Raw genomic sequence first — 27,949 nt, 5'->3', positions numbered from 1 at the left:
TGTTTTGCATTATGTGATTGAAAAGCATTGAGTTATAAGTCAAGGATGCCAATAGCACGCTGAGCGCTATCCGAAAGCATTGACTTATAAGTAAAGAGCGGCAATATGGTTAGGCTTAATCAGGATCGTGATATACGCTTGACCGAAGCTCTAAGGCTAGTTATACAGAGGATAGGGCAGTGGGCCCTGCGATGACTCTATAGTCCCATATCCTAGGGAAACAAGCACTGGTATGGCTTATTAGTCATTTATTTAGGGCAGCAGGCCTGGGGTGACTCTATGGCCACGTATTTAGGGAATTGGGCTCGATGTGACGCTGCAGTCACTTATTTGAATAGAATGCATGCATGAGTAGGGTTATTACTGCTAGGCATGCTTACTATGATTTTGTTATATGTCCTTAACTGCTTATGAGCATGTTTAAGTTTTTTTGTTGAGCCTTGGCTCACGGGTGATATGTGGGGCAGGTAAGGGGAAAGGGAAGTTGGACCAGCCATGAGTTGGAGAGCTTCGGTGGCGACATGTACATATGCAGTTGCTCGACCTCCACGGCCGAGGTTTCTCAGAGCAACTAGGGTGAAACCCTATTTTTCCACTTAGGTCGGCTGATTGTAACTTTTGAATTGTAATTAGCCTTTTAAAAGTTATTATGGGATCCCATGTATGAACGTAAACATTTTAATGAAATGATCATTCCTTTTGACCAAATTTTTTAACTCTAAACTGTTAATCACATTTAGTTACACGTTTATGGCCAAGAGACTCGTTTAGAGAGTCTAACACATTTTAAAACACACAGTTTAACCGTCATGGCTATCCAAGGCGTTACACCCTCACCATGGGAGAGCAACCCAGACAAACCACTATCGTGGAAAGCTTTGTTCTAATAGATTGTGCTTTGGCTTTCAATGCGGTATCACTTGTCTGTTAAATTCCCAACTCCTCGGGGGATGGAAAGCATAAAAGAAGAACAAAAGAAAGCAAGAGAGTGTTATAATACCTCTCTCCGCACAACTGCCAAGCTAGGAGAACCCATGGCGATGGTGATACATGGAGGCGCATACCCACATTTGCACTTGTTGGTGGATGACACTATCGTACTCAAGCATGGAATGCAGAACATCTCAATAAATATTACTAGTAAGACTTTCACATCCAATGTAGGAATATTCGTACCTTGTTTGTTTGCCTTATGTTAAATTCAATAGTTAAAAATCAAAGAGGTGGCCTAGATAACCTCATAGCAGATGCAATGTTGTCATACGTGCCTTTGTAATTTGCTTGCTATCAAGGAAATTTTTTCCTATCTCGCATATTACATCCCCTCTATATGCAAGCACTTGTATAACAAATATACACACATTGTCAAAGTCTATGTTGGGAGCGAAATTATCAAAGTGCTCGATAGAATGAATCCCACCAAGCACTTGGGGGGCAAGATAGGAGGCACATATATTGCAAAAAAATAAAAAAACCTTGCAAGGCATTTCTTGAATTCACGAGGGTTAACTACCCTTATGGATATCAAGGGAGCCAAAAGTTTCTACAGGAATAACCTAGCGACAAAGGCTAAATACCTCCACGAGGGGTAAGGTCTCAATGAGGACATCCGCTAATAAGCCTAGGGCATTTCTTGAATTCATAAGGATTAGCTACCCTAATGGATGTAGATAGAGCCAAAAGGTCCTACAAGGACAACCTCATGACAGAATAATACCTCCAAAAGGGGTAAGCCTCTAGGAGGACATCCACCAATAAGCCTAGAGTGGTCACGGAGTAGTCTAGCCAAAAAGGGTTCTAAAAGAGACCCTTGTAAGGCTAAGGACGAGAAGGACGCATCTTGCACAAAATAAGAAGTGCGCGTAAAAAAAATATAAAAGGATGCCAAAAAACCAAAGAGTTAACATTTCCTTACAAGTATAGTCAAGGTGCACCAAAAAGACTATCATCATCAGTCCAAGGAAGACATAAGTAATTCATCAAAGAAGAGGGACTTAGCAAAGCCCTTTACGAATGATAGCCAAAAGAGGATGACAAAGGCCCAGAAGGCCAATACATCCTCGCAGTCAATACAAAGATAAGAAAGGGTCCTATATATAAAAGTTCTACTTAAAAAGACCTCAAACATAAAGAGTTCTACATATAATTAAAGACTTAAAGAAGTTCCATACAAAAGAAAACACATAGAGGGTTACACAAATATATGATGATAAGCTTGGAAGAGGAGCGTATGAGATCCCACCCCGACCTTTCGACTCAGCAATCTTCTCAGTTGCATAGTCTCTAAAGAGGGACAGGTTGACGTCAGGATTGGTTCTCCACACCACATGCAACATGCGCTCAACAATGTTATTCTCAGCATCCACCAGCTCAAATTCAAGAGCACTAATCTTCTCATTGAGGATTTGAAGGGTAGCGTTGAGCCTGGTGTTAGACCGAGAGGTCGACCTGACCTTGGCTATTGTAGCATCCCTATTGTAGACCGCATTAGCAATCGCTAAACTCATTTTTCTCTACCTTAGCCAAGGAGAGGCCCTTCATCGCCACCTCAAGCTCGGACTGTAATCATTGCATTGATAACGAAGACGAGAGGACAAAACGGTTACCCAAGATGGAGACCTAAGAAAAAAGAAAGAAATAAAAAAAACATCATTGGTCGGGCAATATCAAAACTGAAAAAATACATTAAGTGTTTTGACACGCACCTACATAGAGGCTCGCATATAAGCCTCACCCAACTCGATATCCAGAATGTCATACATAGACCCCCATTCGCCTTCAGGAATTTTCCCCATGTAATGGCTCATGGTCTCTCCATAATGGGTTTCTAAAGAATGCCCCCAAGGAGTGGAGGTTTGGGCTCGATGGGGGGGGGGGGGGGGGGGGAGCATGTATACCTGTTGACTCATGCTTATACAAGGAAGGGGACCAAGAAGGTCCTGATCCATCAACAGAGGCACGGAGAACAGAGGAGTGTGGAGTCACCTCTTTAGGAAGTGAGTCACCCAAGGACGCCTATCCCAAATGTGTCCCCAAAGGCAGAAGATAATCATCGAAGTAGGGCAGAACAAAATTCCTCTTCAGAATAGAAGAAGCAGGAGGAGAAGCGGTGAATTCAAACTCGCTACCTACTATCGACGACGGGATCCGGGAAGTGACGTCTTCAGTGCATCCATCATCTACAACCTCCTTGACCCCGCTATCCAGGGATCTTAAACAAGACTAGTTCTTAAACTCCATCTTAAACTCATCTTCGGTGTCCATCAAGTCATCCTCATAATAGTGATAGTCTTCATCATCATCATCATCATCATCTATGTTCTTCAGGTTGGTGGACTTGGATAAGATTGAGCATAAGGAAATGGCTTGGTCGAGATACAACAACTTGGATGAATAGAGATTTCACCAAGTGAAAAGGCAGCAGTCATGTTTACATGAAGCCGGCATACCTAGGACCTTCACCACATGGTCACGGGCTACACAACTCAACGCGGGGCCAACAACCCCTTCAACACCTAAGGCCAAGGAAAATAAATAGATATAGTAAGGCAAACATGAGAAGAGGGTTAAAGAGTAAAAATAAAAAATGCTTACTTGATGTGTGGAAAATAGAAAATGCTTACTTGATGTGTGGAAACGCGTATGCTGGGTAGATACGCTGTTGGTGAGGAAAAAATCACTATTCCACGTACCCTTTGAGAGCCACAGACTTTTGGAACTGATAGAAGCCAGGGGCTAATGGGTTCACCCTCAAAGTGAATAGATGATGGTCCTCATTCATGGAGGGACCTTGGAGGTGCACTAGCTTATATAACACATATATACAACTCAACACAACCCAAGAGTGGGGTGACAACTGAAGAAGTGCAAGCTCAAAATAGTTAAGTACCCTAACAAAGGAGTGGATTGGAAATGTGACGTCCCGTGTTTTAAACACACTTTAGAAGCCGATTTGGGTCGGTAAAAGATTTTGTGAAATATTAATTTTAATAATATTATATGAATTTGAGACAATTCGTGATTTTTTTTAGCTGCTGTGATGATCTGGTGAATGATCTACTCTTTTTGCAAATAAAAACAAGGTCTTGGACCAAGGGGTAAACCCTAATGAGAGAAAAGTCTTGGATTAAATAAAATATGAAAAATACCATGGCATAATAATATTTTTAGACAATTGAGGAATTTATTGTTAGCACATTGAGGTTTGAATTCCAATCAATTATGCTTAAGGGTGAAAATGTGTGGATGCTAGAAATCCACAAGGAAAAATATATGGTCCCGTGGTGACATAAATAAGGGTCTGTGAATCGGGATGCTCAAAATTCTAGTTGCACGAGGCTCCCGCCTTGTGCCCTTCAAATCATAGGCTTGGGATGGAAACGACGAAGCCCGACCTTGCGCCTTGCGCTAAAAGCCTCGCAATAGCACCAAGCGAGGCATGGTCTCGGGCCACTGGCCCCTGCCTCGCCTCAACGCTTCGCGCCCGAATCAGGCCACCATCTCGCACCATGCAGGTCTCGCGAGGGACAGCCTCACATCCGGAGCCCCGCCTTGGGCCAAGTGTGTCGCTTGGCCATCTCGCGTCTTGCCATCTTGCACCTTGCAAGCCTCGTGAGGGACAGCCAGGCATCCAGAGCCTCGCCTCGCGCCAAGGGTGTTGCGAGGCCATGTCGCACCTCACCATGTCGCACCTTCCTGGCCTCGCGAGGGACAGCCACGCATCCGGAGTCTCGCCTCGTGCAAGGCCATTTTGCGCCTCGCCATCTTGCACCTTGCAGGCCTAGCGAGGGACTGCCATGCATCCAGAGCCTCGAATCGCGCCAAGGGTGTAGCGAGGCCATCTCACACCTCATCATCTCGCACCTTTCACGCCTCGCGAGGGATAGCCACACATCCAGAGCCTCGCCTCGTACCAAGGGTGTCGCGAGGCCATCTCGCGTCTAGACATCTCGCACCTTGCAGGCCTCGTGAGGGACAGCCACGCATCTGTAGCCTCGCCTCGCACCAAAGGTGTTGCGAGGCCATCTCGCGCCTCGCCATTTTGTACCTTGCAGGCCACGCGAGGGACAGCCACGAATCCGAAGCCTCACCTCGTGCCAAGGGTGTTGCGAGGCCATCTCGCACCTCGCCATCTCGCACCTTGCAGGCCACTCGAGGGACAACGTCGCATCCGGAGCCTTGCCTCACGCCAAGGGTGTCACGAGGCCATCTCGCGCCTCGCCATCTCACACCTTGCAAGCCTCGCGAGGGACAGCCTAACATCCGGAGCCTCGTCTCGTACCTAGGGTGTCGCGAGGCCATCTCGCCCCTCGCAGGCCTCGTGAGGCACAGCCTCACATGGTGGGTCACATCTCATGCCAAAAGTCTCGCGAGACACACACCTCACCTACAATGTCGTACCTAACGCCAAGGATATCGCACCTAAGTCATGAGAATCCCCATTTGTGTCTCTTTTCCACATTGCCATCACGCGAGGACCTTGCCTCCCAGGCATATTGGAACCATGTCATCCATGATAACGTATAAGGATTTCAATACTTGAAGAATAAGGTACCTTGTGAGGGTGAAAGCCTATGTATGGCCCGAGTAGCTCATACAGGTGCGGAATGCACCTACAAACCAAGAGGAATTAGAGTACGGACGCAATGTCCACGTCAGACAAGTAGTGGCAGTACAAGAATGGTTCATAGCAAGTACCCCCTTAGAACACCTATGAAGTTTGTATCCGACAAGTAATGGAGGTTCAGCATGGTACCATGGCAGGAGCACTTTTGCAGACCCCTGACACATATTGGAGCCAACCACCACTCCTCCGAAAACACTACAACCTGCAACCTGGATATGCGACTCCTTGTCTCTTCGGGACCACAATGTACTAAGAGCCATTAGAGCTCACCTAAATATAGAGCCCTGCTTCATCATTGAAGGGGGCTGGAAAAATCTTGTAACAGAGGACCATTCTAAGAGAAATATACAAGTTCTTTTCTATTGTTCACTTCCAACTTCTCTTAAAATTTCTATAAGTTCTTTTGAGTTCATAAGTCTCTAATTAAGTCTTCGAGTTTTTCGTCCATTTTTCGTTGACGAGTTTCTGCCGTCAACAGTTTGGCGCTGTCTGTGGGAAGGACGATTATCAAGCCGTTGTTCTTCCGTCAATTTTGACAAAGATAAAAAGCCAAGGCGTTCAAAATGCCTACGGGGATCTCAGGATGCTAAGATCCATCTTGACAGCGGCCAACTGAAAGCCTCCAGAAGATACCCTCTGCCATTTGAGAATGGTGACATGCTAGCAGAACATTCATCCCCTGGAGAGGAGAAGGAGGCAATACTCCCAGCAGTCCAACCTATGGGAGGTCATTGTGAACCCTCTACAGCCCCTATTGGTGGCCTGAGTATGCACCCTCCTCCTCAACCACCGATTGCACCACGCTTCGGTAGGCGGGACCCGTGCTCCTCTTTGCACAGGCCTGACAACAGTTTGCAGGTGCACTCTGTGAATCCCAGCTCCAGAACTCGCTTTTACAAGAATGAGATACGCGAGTTGCACATAAAAAAATAGGAGGCTGGAAGCCGTAATAGGGAACATGCAGGAGGTGTTGAATGACCTGCTGCAAGGAAGGTCAAGCATACCCCTTCCCCAACATAGGACAGAAAAGCATGCTCGAGGAGAAACCACCACACCCGTGGACGGTGACAAAACGTGACCCTCCACTTGTTATACCCCTCGCCTAGAACGCGAGGAATATAATAAACCAGTGACGAAGCAAGGCGTGAACCCCACCTACAGGAGGAGTGGACCCAAGATTACCCCCACAAAAGCCTCATTTGACTTGAGGGGGGAAATTTGACCAGAGAGGGACTGGGGTAAAAACCACACCCTCCGCAGCTCCCCCGAGGGACACAACTAAAGCAAGGGTTCAGTATGAGAACCCGCATGATTCCTTAAGAAAAAAGAAGAAGGAACTAGACACCGAAATGCAAAGCCCTCAAGGCAAGATTATCACTGCACTTGGGAGGCACAGAGATGACAAAGCCTCTCAGCACAAAATATTCTATAGCTGCCCAACACAAAGCCTTCAAAATTAAGTATCCTTTTCTATTTCGCTTGTCGCATCTGCAAAATAAACAAAGAAATATGTTATTGTTATTATCTAGCATCACAAATTACTTCAAGAAATTTTTTATGGAAATTATTTCCAGGAGAGGACACCACATACAAAATAACGAATTCACAACTGCACCAAAGCAAACAAAGAAACCAAACACTAAATCATAAGACATTGGTTCTTTTTTTAGTATGAAAATGTACCTCTTGGAATAACTTTTTTAGAAGGTCATGCAACTATGGAACCAACTGCTTCTTGTATTGTAAGCATCGCATTATTAGGAAAAAATAAGTATGATTCTGGTACAATATCAGCATCAACCCATACTCGCATAAAGTCTGGTCCAAGAGGCTTTCCAAGTACAGTTAACTTTGGATCACTAGAATCCCAACGACCTTCAGCAACAATTACATCTACCCAGTCAAGCAAGTAGCAAGCATTCTTCGCTTCTGTAAAGTTATGTGTTTTTTCTAGTGCAATACTCTACCAAATCGATTTTAAAGACAATATATTAGTTTTTGTATTTGTTCTTCTAAAATGAATCATTAAAACAATAACAACTTTGATAATTTACCTTAGGGGAATGAATATTGTTTGACTGTAGTACATTGCGAGACTGTCCTTCGCTTGGTGTCGCTTTACCACCAACCTAAATATAAACTACCACAATATGGAATGCCACGTTCTGTATCATTGACAGAGAGTTTGTCTATTCTACAGTCTACACAACCTAAATTTGAGAATTACTTTAAATTTACATAGTAAAAAGTTATAGAATAACTTGACACCAACATGACAACAAAAGCAAAGTGGAAAAACCTGAAATTTGGCAGCTGTATCAAGAGTACGAAGAATTCCTTGTGGAGACTCAACAACAAGTTCAGCAGCTTCTTTATACTTCGTTTGCACAAATAGTTCTTGGAATCGCTGGACAACGTAAAATCTTTCACAGAATATTAATTTGTGATGAACCAACAAAAGGATGTATAAACTATCTATTTGCAGACTAATCATGATTCGTCTTTGTTCCTATGGCTATGATCAGGCTTGATCATGTCATGTAAGAACAGGCTGAGTAAGATCCAACCCTAAGTGATGTGGCATAATTTTGATTAGTTTGTGTTTAGCATCTTTCACTTAAATAGTGCGTGAATGGATTCATTTCTCATAAATGGACTGGATTTATTGTGATATATTTTCTGTACAGCCCGCTCAGTAATCATCAGTCAAGTTAAAGATTTAATAGAAACAAAAACACACCTGATTCTTAGCACCAGGAAGATTTCCTCTTTTTGCCAGATTGACAGCAAGCTCCAAGTTGTTCAACTGCAAAAAGTCAAGATATAAAATTTAAATTCCAAATATTTATCATAATCTACTAACCATAAGGATAAACCAATTTGTGACACATGCCTGCCCACTAACAAAAGGCACAATTGTTTGTTCCTTGACATGGGAAGACTATTCACATGATATGGCATTGGAATTTTCTCTTATGTGGTAACTTTTTTGACTACCACTTAATTGTTTATATTTCTAATAATAATATATTCATATTATTTATACTAATAAGATTACTAATGAATGAAAACATGAACAGGTCCCAATATATATAGCAGAGAGCATCTCCGTGGAGGTCTTACAACACTAAATCAGGTACAACAGATGATTAATTTCATCTTAATTCTGAATACTAGATGAGGTTATCATAGAAAATTAAATTCTTATATATGTTTGCTTGTTTGTTCTTCAGCTCATGATTGTTCTTGAAGGATCACTTACCTTTATCATAGGGACAACTATAAGTTGGAGATCATTAGCTCTAATTGGTAACTAGTGATTACAATTACATATTTTATTTCTTTTTCCTATATATCTATACATGTGTATGTTATGTGATTGAACTGAATTTTTCAAAGAAACATACAAGAAAATGATATTTGACACTATTCATATACTGAAGTCACATCCTCTATGTTATATATAAACATGTAATGTAACTTCTACAATGATTCCATCTCCTTATTTGATTATCTCTTTGGTGGTCTGATCTGATCATAACTGGTTTCTCTACCAAAGCTAGCTAGCTCATGTTTAGAAATCATTTATATAAGAAAGAAAAAAACCCATTCCCGGCAATTTTAAGTTACTGTTGTGACTGTGTAAATATATATGATCTATTAACTACTTGAAAGTCCTAATCATTTAATAAGCAAGAGTTTTCAAATACCTATGTTTTCTAGTTTAGTTAAGCTTAAACATGAGAACTTTTGGTAATTAAAAAATATCTGTTGTAATAGATTAATATACAGTTCTAGCTATGGAAACACCAGAGTTTCCTCCCATAAGTATGTACTAATTCAGCTACATAAGTTGTAAAGCATCCTAATCTATACATACCCATGAAATTCTATGTGTGTATATATATATATATATATATATATATGAGCCACGCATACTAAGTAATGATGGCTCTATTGCCTAGTAATACAAGTTTTATTTCCCCTGTTTTGGAAATACTTTGCACATCTCATCAATCTTTGAACTTTCCTAGTTTTGCTATCTCTGTAATGACTAAAAGGAAAGCAAAGCTCTTAAAAAATATCCCTCAGAATATGAGCCATGAAAATGGCTACTACTAGTTCTATAAAGCTATAATCAAAATAAAATCATGCATTGGCATGATGACACTACTAGAATCAGAGTCAAATTATACATTGGTATGATTTAAGTTATGAGACTCAAATATCAAGAGTGTTATTGATCAAATTCAGTGTTTACTATAAAAAAATAAAATAAAATGCTCAACCCAAATCTCCAAAATGATTTATCATTTCAAATAGTTAGTTACCAACTATAACATTGATATTAACCAAAAGGGTATCCAAAATATGTGATTCCCTAAAATATCACAACAACAGTGAATAAAATTTTCACTTCATTTTAAACACATCTCTCAGCAACCAAACTGTAGAAAGAAAGTTTTATGTTTAAAAGGAGCAACATATCAATTCAGTTGTGATTGACAACAATAAGTCGTGATTTGAAAGAAAAAAAATCTATCTACATCTTCGTTAACGAGACTCAAAGAAGACAAACAGCAACAAAAATATAATCTAATTTAAATCAAACACAATGATCTAAGTTAAATTCTTATATATGTTTGCTTGTTTGTCCTTCAGCTCATGATTGTTCTTGGAGGATCACTTGCCTTTATCATATGGACAACTATAAGTTGGAGATCATTAGCTCTAACTTGTAAATAGTTATTACAATTAGATAAAGTAGCAGGTACCTGGCAGCTATTCCTGAGTAGACATCAGCAGGTTTGTCTCCTGCAACAAGATTTATTGCAGCTGCTCCCAACTGAAAAATGACAAATAAAAGACAACTTTTAGTTAATAGGAAATTTTTTTTATAAGATGCGATTTTAGTGAGTACAGATTCCTTTGATGCATTATATTCAATATAATTTTTCGTACAAAAATAAAAAATAAAAAGAACATGCTGCAAATTAGGTAGATAAGAAGGATTCACAAATTCCAAGAAAACAGCCTTTATATTACAGCTTTTGCACTCTGCATTTTTATTTAACTCGAATAAAAGAGATGTTGGGTACCTTGTACCTTCCCAGGGCAGCATAATGTTGTAGCCCATTGCACGAACCATTCTAGCAAATTGAACAAGAGGAAAATGATTAATTTTTAGTTATTCTCTGTATAATAAAACTATTATTCACATGGTATTAAAATACAAATATTCTGGTTGCCTCTCAATTTTTTTAACAGCGACAAAATAAAGAAAAATACTCATCTACTACTATAGTAACAATTATCAAGAGCTCATAATCTCTAGCACATATGAGCAGGAAGCTTTATGTTGCACATTGAAACAGAGGCCACAATCCCACATATTTAATGTATTTTCACAGAAAAGCAACCCCAATAGCATATTATTGGCATAATGCAGAACAAACTCTAGCAACCCAAGTGCATAAAAAAACTCAATGCAACATATCAACGTCTCTATAAATTGTGCTATAGACTCCAATGGAACCAGAGAATATGAAGAACCTGCTTCTATTTCAGCAGAGACAAATAAAACAGGTACAATATTAATTAACTATCGACTAAACCTCTTCTTCTTCACTGTTGATGGCACTTATTCATGTTTTCATGGAAAAGTATTAAATTTTTACTTCTCTTGAATTAAAGTACCATGTCACAAATAGTACTAGTTTGGGCCATGATAGATCAAGTATAGACATTAACCATAAAATGCAAACTATAAGGAATGAGAAAAATACCTGGTGGACAAGCATATGTGAAAAAGTAGTCTCCGGAGAGGGGCTTCTCAATATTGAAAAAAAACAGAAAATGCTCTCATTGATACTCAGACATCTCAATCTAAACATATGTGTGTATTTTTTTACCACTCCCAAGTTCAAAAGTAAGTAATAGTTTACTTTTTCCATGTGAAATATATATGTTCTGAACAGTAAAATACAATCTAAATTTTCTGTATATATTCTTGCTAACCTGGGTTCCCATTCTGAACTGATACGACTCTCATCTGTCCAAGCTCTCATGGTTGTTGTGCTTAAGTATTCTGCAACCAAGAAAAGCTTCCTAATATGTATTAGTGCTTTATTAAATTCCAATAAACTGATAAAATAACTATCTCTATTCAGATCACTAGTAAAAGAAAAATAAACAATATTTAAGCATTGTGAGCCAAAACTACAAATTGTCAACACACCTGATGAATTGGGGTACATCAAGCTTGTGCAAATTGGGCAATCAACTTGTGAATAAACTCCAGTTTTCCCACCAAAAATAGGGGTTTTCTTTGCAACTCTGCTACATCATTATCTGGAATTGTATTTAGTGGAGCTCAATACACATAAAGCATATTAAAACAAGTGATGAAAACCATGAAAGTTACAGAAACATTGACATTAATTGAATATGATGAATATATTGATTTTGGAGATTGAAAGCAAGATGCAGGTTTCAAAAGTAAACAAAATCAACAAACTTGAAGAGCAAATACCTCACTCAATGAAACTACAGAGTATATGGAATAGCCTATATATGACATGAGACATAAATTTAACTTGAATTTAATTGCGTATAGCCTACACCCAAGACTTAATTGCTTTGATTTCATTAATAAACATCATGTCTTACAAATAAATTTATGCAAATATATAAATAATGGAGAAAAAAAACAATATATCACACACATAATAAACAACACAAATCTACTGAGTCATTCGCTATTGAGGCATTCATTCAAACACCCTGATTGCATAAACTGTAATCTATATATAATGTATAAATTGTTCATTAGTTCATAGCATTGAGAAATTTTTATAAACTCAGATTTGTTCTTACAATCGATGGCCCTTTATAACTTTATTTATCATAGATCAATGGCTCGAATCAAAAGTAAAAGGAATGTTTAGAAATCTTAGCCAATATATAAATATATATACAAAAATTGAGTTCTATAGCAAATGGAAAGTTCAGAAATCTCAGCCAATTTTCTATCATCATCCAAAAACAAAAAACTCAGAATTAAGACAAAAACATAGGCAATGCTAAATCTATATTATATACAAAATTTGAGTTCTAAAGGAAAAGAGTTTGGAAAAGAAGCTTATTTACTTACTTGAAATGAACAAAAAGTTCTAAGCTTTCTTCTTCAACTTCTGGGGCCAAGGCTAAGCTTGGGTGCCAACCATGGACTTCATCTGAATGTGATTATGGTCAAGTGGAGTAGCAGTGGCCAAGGCCTCATACGAACTCAATCTCCTAACCCCAACGGTGTTCGAAACCAGAGCATAAGTCATCATGACTATCACAAAAACAACAAGAGAAAGAGAAAGAGATATGGATTGAGGAGCTACACATTGTATGCCTTTAAAAAGAATAATAAATAAACCAAAACCTGTTTTTGCCAAACTTGGCTTTTCAAGAATGTTATTTTTTTTTATGCATTTTTGTGGTCAAAACAAAAAGTAGAGAATGGTCAAAAAATTGAATTGGACAAACATCAAGAGTGATATAATTGCTATGATTATTATTATTATTTGTTAAGATCTTCATCAGTTGGCTTTAGGATCCAACAACTAATATATGATTTTCAATAGTTCTGTCAAATTGAAAATCAAAAGAAAAAAAAAACCTATTAGATTGAACTAGACAGTTTATAACAATTAACATGAACTAGAACTCAGACCCAGAACAGAAGGATATATATATATATATATTATAGAAGAAAAGAAAATGAAAAATACCCAATGACCAATGCCAGCCATAGATGACTTAAGTGTAAGTACTTTTGATCCACCTGAAGCTTTTTCGAAAAGAACCTTTCATCTTCCCCTCAACGACGTAAGCCTTATACCATTTAGGAAAACCCAAATTTACATACAGAAACCCCATTCCTCATTAACAAGACGTGAGTTTTAAGCGGAATAAAATCGTCAATAAACTTACAGAAATGAATGGCTTATGAAATCTAAAATACAAATTACACAGAGTAAAATGAAGCAGCTACTTAATGAAATTTCTGTAATGATTTGTAGAAATTACAAGAAAGCAACTCAAATATACCTGAACAAAAATTAGCTTAAAGAGGTGGGACTTTCCTTTAGCTACTCTTTGATACCCTAAAATTCAAATTCAAATAAAAAAAAAACTTACATTAGAACCAAAGTCGTGTCTAATGATGTAGAACAAAAGAGATTAAATCAGACAGTAAACTGAAATGAAAATTGAATTGAATCGAAATAGGAGATGAAACTCACTAGATTCAACGACCATGCGGTAGGAGAAATCGGAACCGTCTGTTCTAGTAGGCCTTCCGTATGTGGATTTTCTTTGCTGCATCTTTTCTTCTTCTTTTTCTCGGCTATGGACAAAGGGCTTTAGCTTAAAAGCTTGCAAAATTTTGGACAGATCCCTAAATTATTATTATTATTAAGAAAGTTTAAATTACTTCACTATGATCATATAACATAGTTCAAGGAAACGAGGGATAGCGATGAATCACAAACAAAATGTCGTAAGGAAAATGAAAAGAACCTTTCATCTTCTCCTCAACGGCGTAGGCTTGGTGGTGGCTCGCGAATGGAAGTTGCACTGGTCGAAGGCACGCAGAGGTGGGCTTGCACCTGGGGTCACTTGGTTCGGGGTTTGGGTTCACGTGTGCCTAAGATTTGGAGCTTGGCTCGGAGAAAAACAGTTGTGAGGATGGTGGTTAGGTGGTCGGAGCTTAGGATGATGGTGGTTACGGGAGAGCGGCTAGGGCGAAGGGAAGAGAGAGACGAGAAGGAGAAGGGGAAAAAAGGTATCGGGTAGGCTGGTTTTTTTTTATATTTTATTTCTATTACTTTACCACTTTTCACCTAGTATATATTATAATACATTTTCCAAAGACTTATAATTATGTGTTGTGGAAAGTAGTTTTTGGTGTAGTGGTATAAGCCTTATCCTTGTAAGGAAGGTCGATGAAGGTCCCAGGATATCTACATATGAATCACGAAGAAAAGGAGGCAAGCTTCACCATGTGAGAGGGTCTCGCTGTGCAAGACCATCTCGCATAACAAGTCCTTCATCACCAAATAATGTTGAATGACATCCTTCATTGCCTTATATGCCTCCACGAATAGTGCAAGTATCGCATTCGTGAAAAATAAGTATGGCATCATAGTAAGTCTACAAGGACGCCTAAAGACAACCTCATAGACTGAGGGGCAAGTGTGGATGCCAGAAATCCACAAGGAAAATTATATGGTCCCATGGTGACATAAATAAGGGTCTGTGAATCGAGATGGTCAAAATTCTAGTTGTATGAGGCTCCCGCCTTTTTCCCATCAAACCATAGGCTTGGGATGGAAACGGCGAAGCCCGACCTTGCGCCTTGCGCTAAAAGCATCGCGATAGCACCAAGCAAGGCATGGTCTCGGGCCACAGGCCCCTGCCTCGCCTCAACGCTTCGCGCACGCATCAGGCCGCCATCTCGCACCTTGCATGTCTCGCGAGGGACAGCCTCACATCCGGAGCCTTGCCTCGCGCCAAGGGTGTCACGAGGCCATCTCGCATCTCGCCATCTCACACCTTCAGGCCTCGCGAGGGACAGCCATGCATCTAGAGCCTCGCCTCACACTAAGGGTGTCACGAGGCCATCTCACACCTCACCATCTCATACCTTGTAGGCCTCCCGAGGGACAGCCATGCATCCGTAGCCTCGCCTCGCACCAAGGGTGTCGAGAGGCCATCTTGCACCTTGCAGGCCTCGCGAGGGACAGTCATGCATCTGAAGCCTCGCCTCACGCCAAGGGTGTCACGAGGCCATATCGTGCCTCGCCACCTCGTACCTTCCAGGCCTTGCGAGGGACAGCCACGCAACTGAAGCCTCGCCTTGCCATCTCGCACCTTGCAGGCCTCGCAAGGGACAACCTCGCATCCGAAGCCTCTCCTTGTGCCAAGGGTGTCATGAGGCCATCTCGTGGCTCGCCATCTCGTCTATTGTAGGCCTCGCGAGGGACAACCTTGCATCCAGAGCCTTGTCTCGCACCTATGGTGTCACGAGGGCATCTCGCGCCTCACCATCTCACCCCTCGCAGGCCTCGTGAGGCACAACTTCACATGGTGGGTCACATCTCGCGCTGAAAGTCTCGCGAGACACACACATCACCTACAATGCCGTACCTAGCGCCAAGGATATCGCGCCTAAGTCATGAGAAGCCCCCTTTGCGTCTCCTTTTCACATTGGCATCACGCGAGGACCTTGCCTCCCAGGCATATTGGAACCATGTCATCCATGATAACATATAAGGATTTCAATACTTGAAGAATAAGGTACCTTGTGAGGGTGAAAGCCTATGTACGGCCCGAGTATCTTGTACAAGTGCGGAATGCACCTACAAACCAAGAGGAATTAGAGTACGGACACGATGTCCACGCCAGACAAGTAGTGGCAGTACAAGAATGGTTCATAGCAAGTACCCCCTTAGCACGCCTATGAAGTTCGTATCTGACAATTAGTGGAGGTACAACACGGTACCATGGCAGGAGCACTTTTGCAGACCCCTGACACATACTGGAGACAACCACCACTCCTCCAACAACACTACAACCTGGATATGTGGCTCCTTGTCTCTTCAGGACCACAATGTACTAAGAGCCATTAGAGCTCACCTATATATAGATCCTTGCTTCATCATTGAAGGGGGTTGGAACAATCTTGTAACAGAGGACCATTCTAAGAGCAATATACAAGTTCTTTTCTATTGTTCACTTCCAACTTCTCTTAAAATTTCTATAAGTTATTTTGACTTCATAAGTCTCTAATTAAGTCTTTGAGTTTTCCATCCATTTTTCATTGACGAGTTTCTGCCATCAACAAAATGCTTGTTTTGGCCTTGAAGGGCATTTTGGTAAATATGAGATAAACTGACAAATTGTTTTTAATAGTGTGACAAATATTATTTTTTATCACAAAATATTCAAATTAATTCATGTAAGAAAATTTAAAAACTATAGGTTAAAAGTTGGAAAATGCCTATTTAGCATAATGGTGAAAATTAACTAATAAATAATTCCATAAATTTATATGGGTAAAATTAAAAAAAAAAAAAAGTGATACATGTAAATATTGGTGTTAGATTTATTCTATCATTTTAATTTTAACATATGTTAGTATCATACCCCAAGTATTAAGGGTTACTGGTTTAGTGGCACCAATACCACTTTGGGTAATAGCTAGTTTTGGACATTATTGGAGGTATTAATTTTATTTTAGAAAAATATATATAAAAATAAATAAATAAGTGTTGGGTTCATCCAATGAGGAGATTTGAAAAGCATTAGGTTTCACTCAGGCATGCAAGTAACAAAACCCTACTCTTAATTAGTCAAGAACCAATCAAACAACAAAGACTTTTCCTCTTCCGTCCTTCCCTCCCAAGATCTGAGACACTCCACCTTCCCTCTCATTTCTTTTCATTTTCAAACTCTGAAAATTCAGAGCCCCTCTCTCTCTCTCTCACTTCATCTCTCTCTCTTTCTCTCTCAAGGATAAACTCCATTGAACCTTGTGAACAAACCTAAGTAAAACTGAGTTCAAGGTAACACCTTTCACTCTTTCTTCTTTTCCTTCAACATGCCGAACCTATGGCACCTCTATCTCCATTTTCTTCTCTGAGTTTAACCACTCGTGTCCATTGTTCTAAGGTATTGAGGTTCAAAGAGAAACCCCACGTTGTGCAAGCCAATTTAAGTGCATGCATACAACCTTGAGCACCAAAAGAGGTAATTTCTTTACTGTTTGATATGTCAATCCCTTTATATTATTTCCTCCTTTCCTTGTGGTAAATCTAAGTTTCATGTGTAATTGTTGTGGTTAATCCTTCATTGGGAATGTAGTAATGTGTTTAATGTGAATGATTGATGCTTGCGTGATAGTGTAGTATTTAAGAGTAATTATAATTGATTTTAGGTGAAGTTGCTTTCTGCCATTTTCGTGGTATGATTTCCAATGGGTCAAACCATGCACTGCCTAGATTTTATTAAATATTATAGTAGGTTTTACTATCCACAAAATTATGAAATTTTGTAGGATGATATTTTATATATGTATAAAGGTCTCTGTAAAATGTTAGAGAAAAATACATTCCATTTTATTAGGAGAAATAAAGTTTTAAAGTTTGCCCTAAAATCTGGAAAATGTAAAATACTGACCATAACGCAATGAGATTTTTGGGAGGTTGGTACTCCTAACCTAAAATGCTTTTTGATGAGAGCTTTTCATTGAGTTCCTGTCCTTATGGCAGGGAGTACGTGGACAAAATTTCAGGGGCTTTGGCCAAAAACTTGACATATGGCAAATGTTTGAAAATAGACCTTTATCGCTTAATTAAAAGTTCAAAGTTAAAAATGTGAAAAAAGGAAATTTGCTATTTTTATGAAATTAATTGAGCACATAGGATATTAAATCAATCTAGGTTAGTTTGAGATAAATAAAATATGACTTTTACCATTATAATAAATTAAGGTTCCAATTGCACTTTTTTCCAAAATACTATAAAAGAGGGAAAAATTATGGTCTTTTTCCAAAAAGATATTTTGTTAACTTTCTTTATTCTAAACAAGACCACACAAGTATAAAATTGAATAGTTTCTTCATGAAGAAATATTGAATCACACAGTATGGAGAACATGTTACTTTGGAATCGATTCATACGATAATTTAAAGACCGAAACGAAAAATCTGACCTTTATACATTATGAAGTGTGTAGGAGACTAATGTATAGAGTCTATGAGTATTGATTGAGTGCAACTATTATAGAATATTAGCTATAAGTATATGCCATAGTTTAATCCGAGTACACTGCCTTAATTACAGTAACTGCCAAGGGGAAATAATTAGCGATATTAAGGATTCAGCTGGAAGCTAAGGAATCCGAGTAAGTTAGCCTTTCCCTTTCTTGGCTATAACATGAATAAACTAGTGTGTGCTTGTAGTAGTAGATTACACTAGTTTTGTTAGGGTCATTAAGACCCGAGTATGCTTGATACACACCTTTGCAATGCTTATGCATTATGTGACTTAATGGTAAGTGGATTTGGGTTGGAGCCAGGACATGGTAAAATATAGTTCGGGTTGGAGCTAGAACATGGTAAGATAATTTTGGTCTTGTATATTTCAGGCTTTTACAAGTGGTATTAGAGCTCAAGTTGAGCCGATTCTGTAAACAAAACCACATGTATATTCTACAAGATAGACCGACACTCACTCTAAGTATTTTCTTTTAGAATCTTTGACTTTATTTGTTTTACCTTACAAAGATTATATAAATTGTAGGTTATATCTAAGATACCTGAGATAGGTGACCCTATGATAGAGGACCTACCCATGATCCCTATGGCCAGGATCGATTACTATAGACTCTTTAACGATGAGAATCCTCAACACTTTGAGTACGATCAGGAGCATCGACGTGCCATTTGGTGATGGGAGCATCACATGACATTCATCTTTGGTAGGGAAAAAACACCTGCACGACTGAGGGTGAGATATGTCATCACTTGCCTGAGAAGCTCAATGCATATATGGTTTCAGCACAGACATTGGAGACTAATTCATGACAGTTGGGATGAATTCCATATGCAAATTGAGATAGTGTTTGGACCATGGATAGGTCTATCTCCTTGGTTGAGGGCATATCTTGAGGTGAGGCAATAGATCCCGAGCAGACTGACAAGGATACCGATATAGAGCTCAATGTGCTTATGGATATGATAGATTAAGTTTGTGTTGTGAAAGTCTTGTTGATACATTTGTAAAGACTTTGCCAACCTACTAATTTGTAGAACTTTTGGATCGTTGTAGCAAGCGTACGTAGAAACCCAATGTGTAGTTAGGGATCTCTTTTATATTTCTAGTTCTGCTAAATAAAACTTCGTGGCATAATCTGTCATGATCATTTTATATTTCTAGGTTGTACCCCTGAATGTTATGACTAACTGTTTTGAGTTGTACATCGTTTGTTGTTTTTTGTGTGTGAGAAAAACATGTATGCTCAGTTATTGTTATGTTAGTAATCTTCCCTACTATAGATGTTTTATAAGGGCTTGAGATGGCTCCTAACACTCGAGCCAGGGGAGGTCGAGCTATTAATCCACAAGACCCAGCCAAGAGGGCATTAGCTGACCAAGATGTAGGTCATGGCTGAGGCAGGGGAAGGGGTCGAAGCCGAGGAAGAGGTCGTGGACAAGGAATACATCTAGAATAAGATTCGGCTGCTTAGATGGAGGACCTAAAAAGGATTGAACGTGAGCAAAATGCCATGAATTCTCAAATGTTTGAGACATTGTTGCGAAGACTTCCGGAGGTGCAAAACAACCTCGCACCCCTAACACCCCAGGAAGACATTCCAGAACAACAGGAAAGCACCGACACAAGAAGACCCACCATCGGGAGAAAATCCACCAGCGAATGCATAGAGAGTAGAACCACCGATACCGACCTATGAACAGTTTGGTAGAAAAAACCTACCCGCTTTCGAAGGGACTTCAGACCCCCTGATGGCAGAAAAATGGGTCAGTGTGTTGGAAAGAATATTTGACTTTGTCAAGGCCACCGAAAGAGAGAAGGTGATCTATGCAGTGTACATGTTGAGAAAGGATGCCCGCATCTGGTGGGACATCGCTAAGAAGGGGCATAATTCTGCACTTATGGAATGGACATATTTTTAAACTTGTTCAATGCTAAATACTATAACCAGACAGTGATAGATCAAAAAGTGGTTGAGTTCTCCAACTTGGTACAAGGGTCATCTAGCGTACAGGAGTACGTGCACAAGTTTGATCTACTCTCAAGATTTTCTCTGGATCTAGTAAACAGTGAAGCCAACCGAGTACAAAAATTCATGAAAGGGTCACTACAAGAAAAAATGCTTTTAATAACACCGAAAATGTGTTATCAAAACATACCATAACACTTTTTGATGTGTTAAGACCGACTATGTTATCGTAGGTCAGGGTACTTTACATAACACTTTATCATTGTTATACAGATGTGTTATTATACTGTCAACGATAACACAATTTATGTGTTATTTTAATAAATAGATAAGTATTTAATTATGTTATTTATAGTCAATTATATAACACATTTCTATACTTATAAATTTGTGTTATACTACACTTTAGTATAACACTTTTTTTGTGTTATACTACACTTTAGTATAACACATTTTTTGTGTTATACTATAGTTTAGTATAACACATTTTTTGTGTTATACTACACTTTAGTATAACACATTATTTGTGTTATATAATGAAGTGTGCATAACATAATTCTTTGCATAAAAAGTGTTATTGTAATAGATATTATAACACAATTTTCGTATTATAACACTAATTTATTCCATTATATTTTAATTTTTTTTTATATAATTAAAATTAACTTTCTAATATATACTAGCATCATCAAATGAACTTGATTTTCAAATAACAAAAAGTAAAAACATTCAACATTGTATTAACAATCCACAAATTAGTTTAAAACATTCAACACTGTCATCAACAACAAAATGTTCTTTAAGTATTCAAGGAGTCTTAAATATTCAACATAGTGAAAAGTTACTACTTTCAACACCAATAGTTCCTTTCTGCATCATCTCCACGAACTCGTTATAATCTATGCGCCCATCCTGCACGGAGAAAAAAAATGTGGGAGAAACAGTAAGGTCTTGAAGATGAAACAAATAGAAGTGATAGCCATATTGAATTCAACCATGAATCACAGAAAACAAATGCAAGTCTTAAAAGAATGCAGGTTTCATTTTAGTAGACAGTAAGATGTTTAAGCCAAATTCACACTAGCAGTAGCAATTCAAGAAAAAGTAAATTCAACAACAGAAACAAGATCTTAAATTCTAATGAGTCCATCTTGATATTTGCAAAACAAAACAACTAATGGCTCAAAATAAAATTTGAATGATCATATGCCCTATGCAAGGAAAACAACTCTTTAAATCTCAGAATTTTAATTTACATCCATTCAATTGGTGCAGTAATAGAATAATCATCAGAGAAATACTCACATTATCCTGATCAACTTCTTGCATCATTTCTTCTAGCTGGACATCCTCTACACAAAACTCCTCGCAAGCATGTTGAAGCTCGTCTTGAGTAATGTAGCCACTTCCATCTTTATCGAAGTATGAAAATGCCGCGAACAAATGATCTTCTCTCTCAATTTTGTTTAAATGCAAAGTGGCTGCTACAAACTCTCCATAATCAATTGTTCAACTGTTATCTACATCTGCCTGCAAATCAGTAAATAAGTTAAACTAAGAATATCTAATGTATTATTTTCCAAAAAATTTATGAATTAGTTCTCTATCATATCCTTGAGTGATCACCATAATTAAAGAAGAGAATAGCATATTAAAAGGTGAGTAATCTCATTGCTTATGATGAAAGAATAATATTTCAATTTCAATGATTTCCTGCTGAGATTTGTCACCAAAGGTGAAATATCTTTTGAAGTAATTTAGAAATAGAACAAGAGTAAAGCAAATTGTCACATATAAGGATTTTTTATATAAAAAAAAAACATATATAATCAAGATTGAACAAATTTTCAACCTCTTGATGCTTGGTTTAAAGTTGAAACCATACAAAGCCCGGAAACATTTATAAGGAAAAAGGAACTAAAAAGGTAACCCATAGTCCATACTAGTGTATATCTAATCTTAAAAATCTATGCCATGATATACTAGCATATCGATCCAAACTACAGGGAAAATCTTTTTTAGTCCTAGATTTAAATCTTTTCATTTTGATCCTAAATTTTTTAAAAGTGTTCCCAATAGTCCTTATTAACATTAATTGTAAAATATAAAATGACGCTTTTAAAAGGCTTAGAGATCAATACTAAATATTAAGTTCTGTATGAAATTACAGCTGCGCCCTTAAATTAAATCTAACAACATGTGTGTTCAGGGGCTAAAGTGGAAAAGTTTTAAAGACAAAAACAATATATTCTGACGTTTAGGGTACCAAAAGGAGAGCTTCTCAATAGTTTAGGTGTTTAGAATCATCTTTTAATATATACTTAGCTCTGGGAGAAGCATAGTTTTTTCAGCCTCTTCATTTGGAATCATAATAAAAAGAACAAGGATATCCCATTTATAATAGTTTAGGTGCATAGAATCATCTTTAAACATATATGAACTTACTACTTGCATTAAATCATAAATTTCAGATTCCTTAAGATTAGCTCCAAATCTTTTCAAACCAGCCTTAAGTTCTTCAAAAGTGATTTGACCACTACTGTCAGTTTCTATCATTTTTAACATTTCTTTTAGGCCAGCAATTTCTTCTTCAGATAAGCTCTCTGCAATTACCTGCCAAAAAAAGGGGGAAAGAAATGAGTTTAATAATTACAAGTCATCTATTAATTTAATTTATGTATATGACTATCAATTATTTGGCTTCAAACCATTCACTTATTCAATACAGAAAGTGACTTACTCTAATAGCCATTTTCTTGAGCTTATTCATTGCAGAGAATTGCTTCAATCGACTTAATATTGCAGAATCAAGAGGCTTTTCAGGAGCCACACCACCAACTTGAACCCAGGGATGGCCTGCAAGACATATAAACAAAAGCTCATCAGTGCAAACAGAATGATGTGCCTAAGAACACCTTGATATAGAATTATACATAAGTAAAAAATTATGACAATTGTTGAACAAAAATGATGAGAATAATTATTTATAAAGCAGCTGAAATGAATAACATATGCTTTTCCAAAAAGTTTTTCTCAACAATAATTGCAACCCTTTAATTTCAGTAGCAACACAGGTCAAACACAAAAATTGTAATTATGAAAGCAAACCAGTGACAGAAACTCACACAAAACATCATGTGCAGATATCCGCCTTTTGGGATCTCGAATAAGCATTTTCCTTACTAAATCTTTGGCACCTTCAGAAATACTAGGCCATGGGTCTGTTGAAAAGTCTAGGTCACCATGTAATACTTCTTCAAATATCCCTTGCTCGTTCTCTATTGAAACCAAGGGGAAAGAAAAAAGGTCACAAAATACACATATAGAGACACAAATAGAAAACACAGATACTAAATACAACAATGACTAACAAGAAGCATCTTAAAAAATCCTACCAGCCCAAAATGGAGGCACTCCACTTAACATAATGTAAAGAATCACTCCAGCACTCCAAACATGGTGGGAATAGTATTATCTAAGCACATCTAGTTTCTCACAAACCATACTCCTTTACTCATTCGAAGATATTCAAAATATACTTACCAGTTACTTAGAAGATATTCAAAGTCATCCATAAAAATAAAAATAAAAGAGTCAAACTTATCAAAGTGAAAAAGGGCACTGAGTTTTAAAGTGGGAAATTGATCAAATATACAATTCATAGAGGAATGCTTAAAGACCACAGATAACATTAGAGGGTCAACAAAAACTCATCTAAGCACAAGCTCATGTCCAACTACTCTTCAAAATGGTGCTTGTTAAAAGACTAAAAAATCTTCTAAAGCTAGCTGGGTATTTCTACAATGAAACATTCTTTAATCTCCTCCCCCACTATACATAATAAAACATGACATCTCAATTCAAAGTATTACTAAATTAACTACACACAAGAAACATTTGGACAAGATATTTCAGCAATAGTAGCCTCATCAGCAGTAACACATACAGACACATACACATATTTTGAAAATCAAACTACATTTACCATTGTATAGCTCACATATATCATTTTAAAAATTAAACCATTGTCCCAAAATTATCAACATCTGCCAAGTTGATGGTATGGTAGTAATAACCTGATATGCCAGAAATCAAAATCTACTCTCCACACTCTACACAAGTAGAAAAATAACTGTATTCAAATGAGGGATGCTAAATTTCACTTTCCCAATTGCCCAAAACAGAAGCCACCACAACATAGAAACTTCCAAAAAAAAAATAAGAACCAAATGTCAAATTGATTGGTCTTTGATATAAACTTGTCTCGAGAGGAATAAGTAAAGGATAGTTACTTCTAAGAAATACCTATGAGGCAGAAAGCTTTCTCACAAAGCCATGAAAATATTAATCAGGGTAAGGGAATTGTAAGTCAACCATTTATGATTTTTTTTTTCTCATTCTTGAGTAATGAGAATATCAATAAAACTCGCATTTTTTAAACTTTAAATCAAACCAGGAATGCATGTAAAACAAAGAATAAAAATTGTTATGATTTTGCTAAAATAATTGGCCATACTCTAAACCTCCTACTTGCAATGTGATATCTAAACTTTCTAACCTTATTATGATTTTGCAAAAATAATTAGCCATACATTTGCCCTGTCTATTTAAACTGCTTTATACCATGGTAGTATGTGGAAGCTAGTCTTGGATGAATTCACTAGCACAAAAAAATGAAACCAAAATGGCAGATACCAAGACTACACAATATCCAAAAAGAGAATTTTACAGTTATGTTCTATAAATAATTTTGGTCACAGTTATTTGCACTTATTACATTTTGAATAATAAACTATTGCATTTAGACTATTTCCTCTAATTAGAATCCACATACGCTTCAGGTGACTGTACAAAACATGCTCTTGAAATTTCATAAAAAACTAATCATCGTAGAGTGCCGCTTTAAAATTACTCAAATTTAAAGAAATAAAATAATCAAACATTCAAAGTGAGAAGTGAAACCTTTGAATGAAACGCCAAGCTACTAACAGCTAAAATCGGAGACCCATCTATGTCTCTTGCAAAGTCAACCATTGACCCTGATGGATAACCATCATGCTTTTGCATATCAAAGTAAAATTAAGAAGTTCAAGACAATCTACACATTTTCTAGACAATGAAATCTTTAGAAGGAATTGATGGGTTAAAACTCCAAACCTCAAGGCAGCAAACTATGGAGCTACCCTCATCATGGGTTAAAACCATACATGACAAGAGGGAAAATGCAGAAACTCAAACTCTTATACTATGCTAGCGATAAAATAAATATGCTATAAGCTATATCTCCATGGAAAAGCACCAAATTATAAAGTGAAATCTACAGCTCTGAAGTGTTGGAAAACCTCACCTGTTGATATTTGTCTACAGTAAACATATTAGTTTCTTTGATTTTGTATTCTGCCCATTCCACCTCATCATCATATCCAGAGACTGTTGATGGAGGTTGTTTAATGTATAATCTATAAATAACGTGAAAAAAGTAAGCTCATTATATGAAAAATAAATAGACAAATATGACATTCAATCATTAATATTTACGGTTTCTTGTTGGTATTTGGGGAAAGAAAACCTTTGCAGAAAGCTTTTGTTCTCCAAAAATGAAACTAGTATTGTGTCCAAAGAACACTCATATCCTTTTATCTCTACAAGGATGGCCATTTGTCTAATCAATTTTCTCTTTCTCTTTCTCTTTCTTCAAAACTTCACATAGTTTGTTTTGATTATTAATAAACTAACGAGGTTTGATATAACCTTACATTTGAATAAGGCTGGCGAATTCACCCTCCCCATAAGAGCTAACTGCAAGCTTAGTATCCAATTTATGCAATAGTTTTCCACCAGCATCAAATTGCTGAAAAAATTATATAAGACAAAATAAATAAAAAATTAAAAAACATAGCTTTTTAACATTCAACACATCGAGTGCATTATGGAAACAAACATATATGTAGATTTCACTATGCTAGCTACCCTCAGGGAATTTTTCACAAACACATCGATTGCATTATGTAAACAAGAAAGATCAATTGAATAAATATGCTAATAATTAAAATCCACAAAATTATAGACAGTGAGAGAGAATTATAGCTTACCCAAAGAGAAAATAATCAACTGCTTATTTTTGTCCATCACTTTAGTGCCAAGGATGTGTCACGAGTTTGTTTATTGGACTAAATAAGACAAATTTAGAGAGATTCAAAGTGAGGCTTTGAGCTAAGCTTCATCTTGAGATTGAGCAAAAAACAAATCCAAAATATAATGAAAAAAATTATAAATATGATATTGTCTCTGTATAGAACAACCCACCCATATAAATGAGGGGTTTTGGAAAAGAAAATTGACGAAAATAAATGCTTAGCTTACAACCACTACCAATCACATTTATTTATTTAAAATGATAATTGTTATATTAAAATTACTACTACAGTGCATATATCATTACTAATTAATATTATCACAGAATAGCTTTATTTATAGTGTTACTCGCTTATTGTATGTGCCAATGATGACATTATTAAGTGTTATATCTTACAAATATTATAAATTTTTAGTAGAGACTACGCATAAAACTAAAATAAGCATAGTATAAGAGTGTGTTTGTGTTTTAAAAAAATGATTATGTCATATATACTGGTATATCCACTGATATTGTCAAATTGAATACTGTTGTCATAAAGAGTTACATACAATCTAACTAGTTTAGAGATCGTTTATGGTCAGTCATCTCTATTGTTACACAATTTTTCCATGTTGCTTCCAAATCATTATCTTACATGAACTTACGGTCCCCAAGGAAACTCAGCTAAATGATTCAAACTAAGGGAAAGGACTTTTGACTATCCAATATCAACAAAAGTAAACAATCTTTTTACTGATTTGATTTACTAGATATTGGATTGAACAATACAAACCAAAGGTACCCCTCACGAGTAGAAATAAGAAAACACCTTCATGCTTATTATATTGGTCTTTTGTTACTCTCGTTTTTCCTCAATAAACTATTCAATGCAAAAAAATTCTTCACGTATGGACAACTAGATTGACTTAATTTCAACAATAACATCGGAACAAGATTTCTTAAATGCTAGAGTTGCTCCATAATTTGCTTCTCAAGCACATAGAATGATCAGAAGCTTATCAGTAATCTCTCTATAGTAACTAATAAACAAGCTTTCAGCTTTTAAATCAACAGCCTTTCTAAAGAATCCTTTCTGTCACAAAATCATCCACATAACTCATAATTGGCAGATTGAATTTTACTATTCATCATGCTTTTTGGGAAAAAGAAAAAATAAGAGTCTTAACAAATGTCCATTTCTAATGATCTATCAGGTAAATCAACTATACATCTCATTAGAGAATCATACAAAAATTTCTAATTGGCACTTGACTCGAGACTATTAGTTTTAAATTATTTTCATCCACAAGAAGGCTTTTTAAAAAGATCAAATATGCATGCACCTTGCTCTTGTCCAAGAAGGGTTTTTACTCAAACTATTCTTTCCAATGATTATCATCTTCAATAAT

At 37.2% G+C, this 27,949-nt stretch overlaps 1 pseudogene; it reads right to left on the bottom strand.

Moving 5' to 3' along the window:
• Positions 1 to 21,132: 21,132 nt before the first annotated feature.
• On the bottom strand, positions 21,133 to 23,926 carry LOC133832608 (calcium-dependent protein kinase 1-like; annotated as a pseudogene).
• Positions 23,927 to 27,949: the final 4,023 nt, after the last annotated feature.

The sequence above is a fragment of the Humulus lupulus genome, chromosome 4, assembly GCF_963169125.1.
Source record: "Humulus lupulus chromosome 4, drHumLupu1.1, whole genome shotgun sequence".
Taxonomy (NCBI): domain Eukaryota; kingdom Viridiplantae; phylum Streptophyta; class Magnoliopsida; order Rosales; family Cannabaceae; genus Humulus; species Humulus lupulus.
The sequence above is the reverse complement of the archived record's forward strand: the minus strand, read 5'-3'. Positions and strand labels throughout refer to the sequence as shown.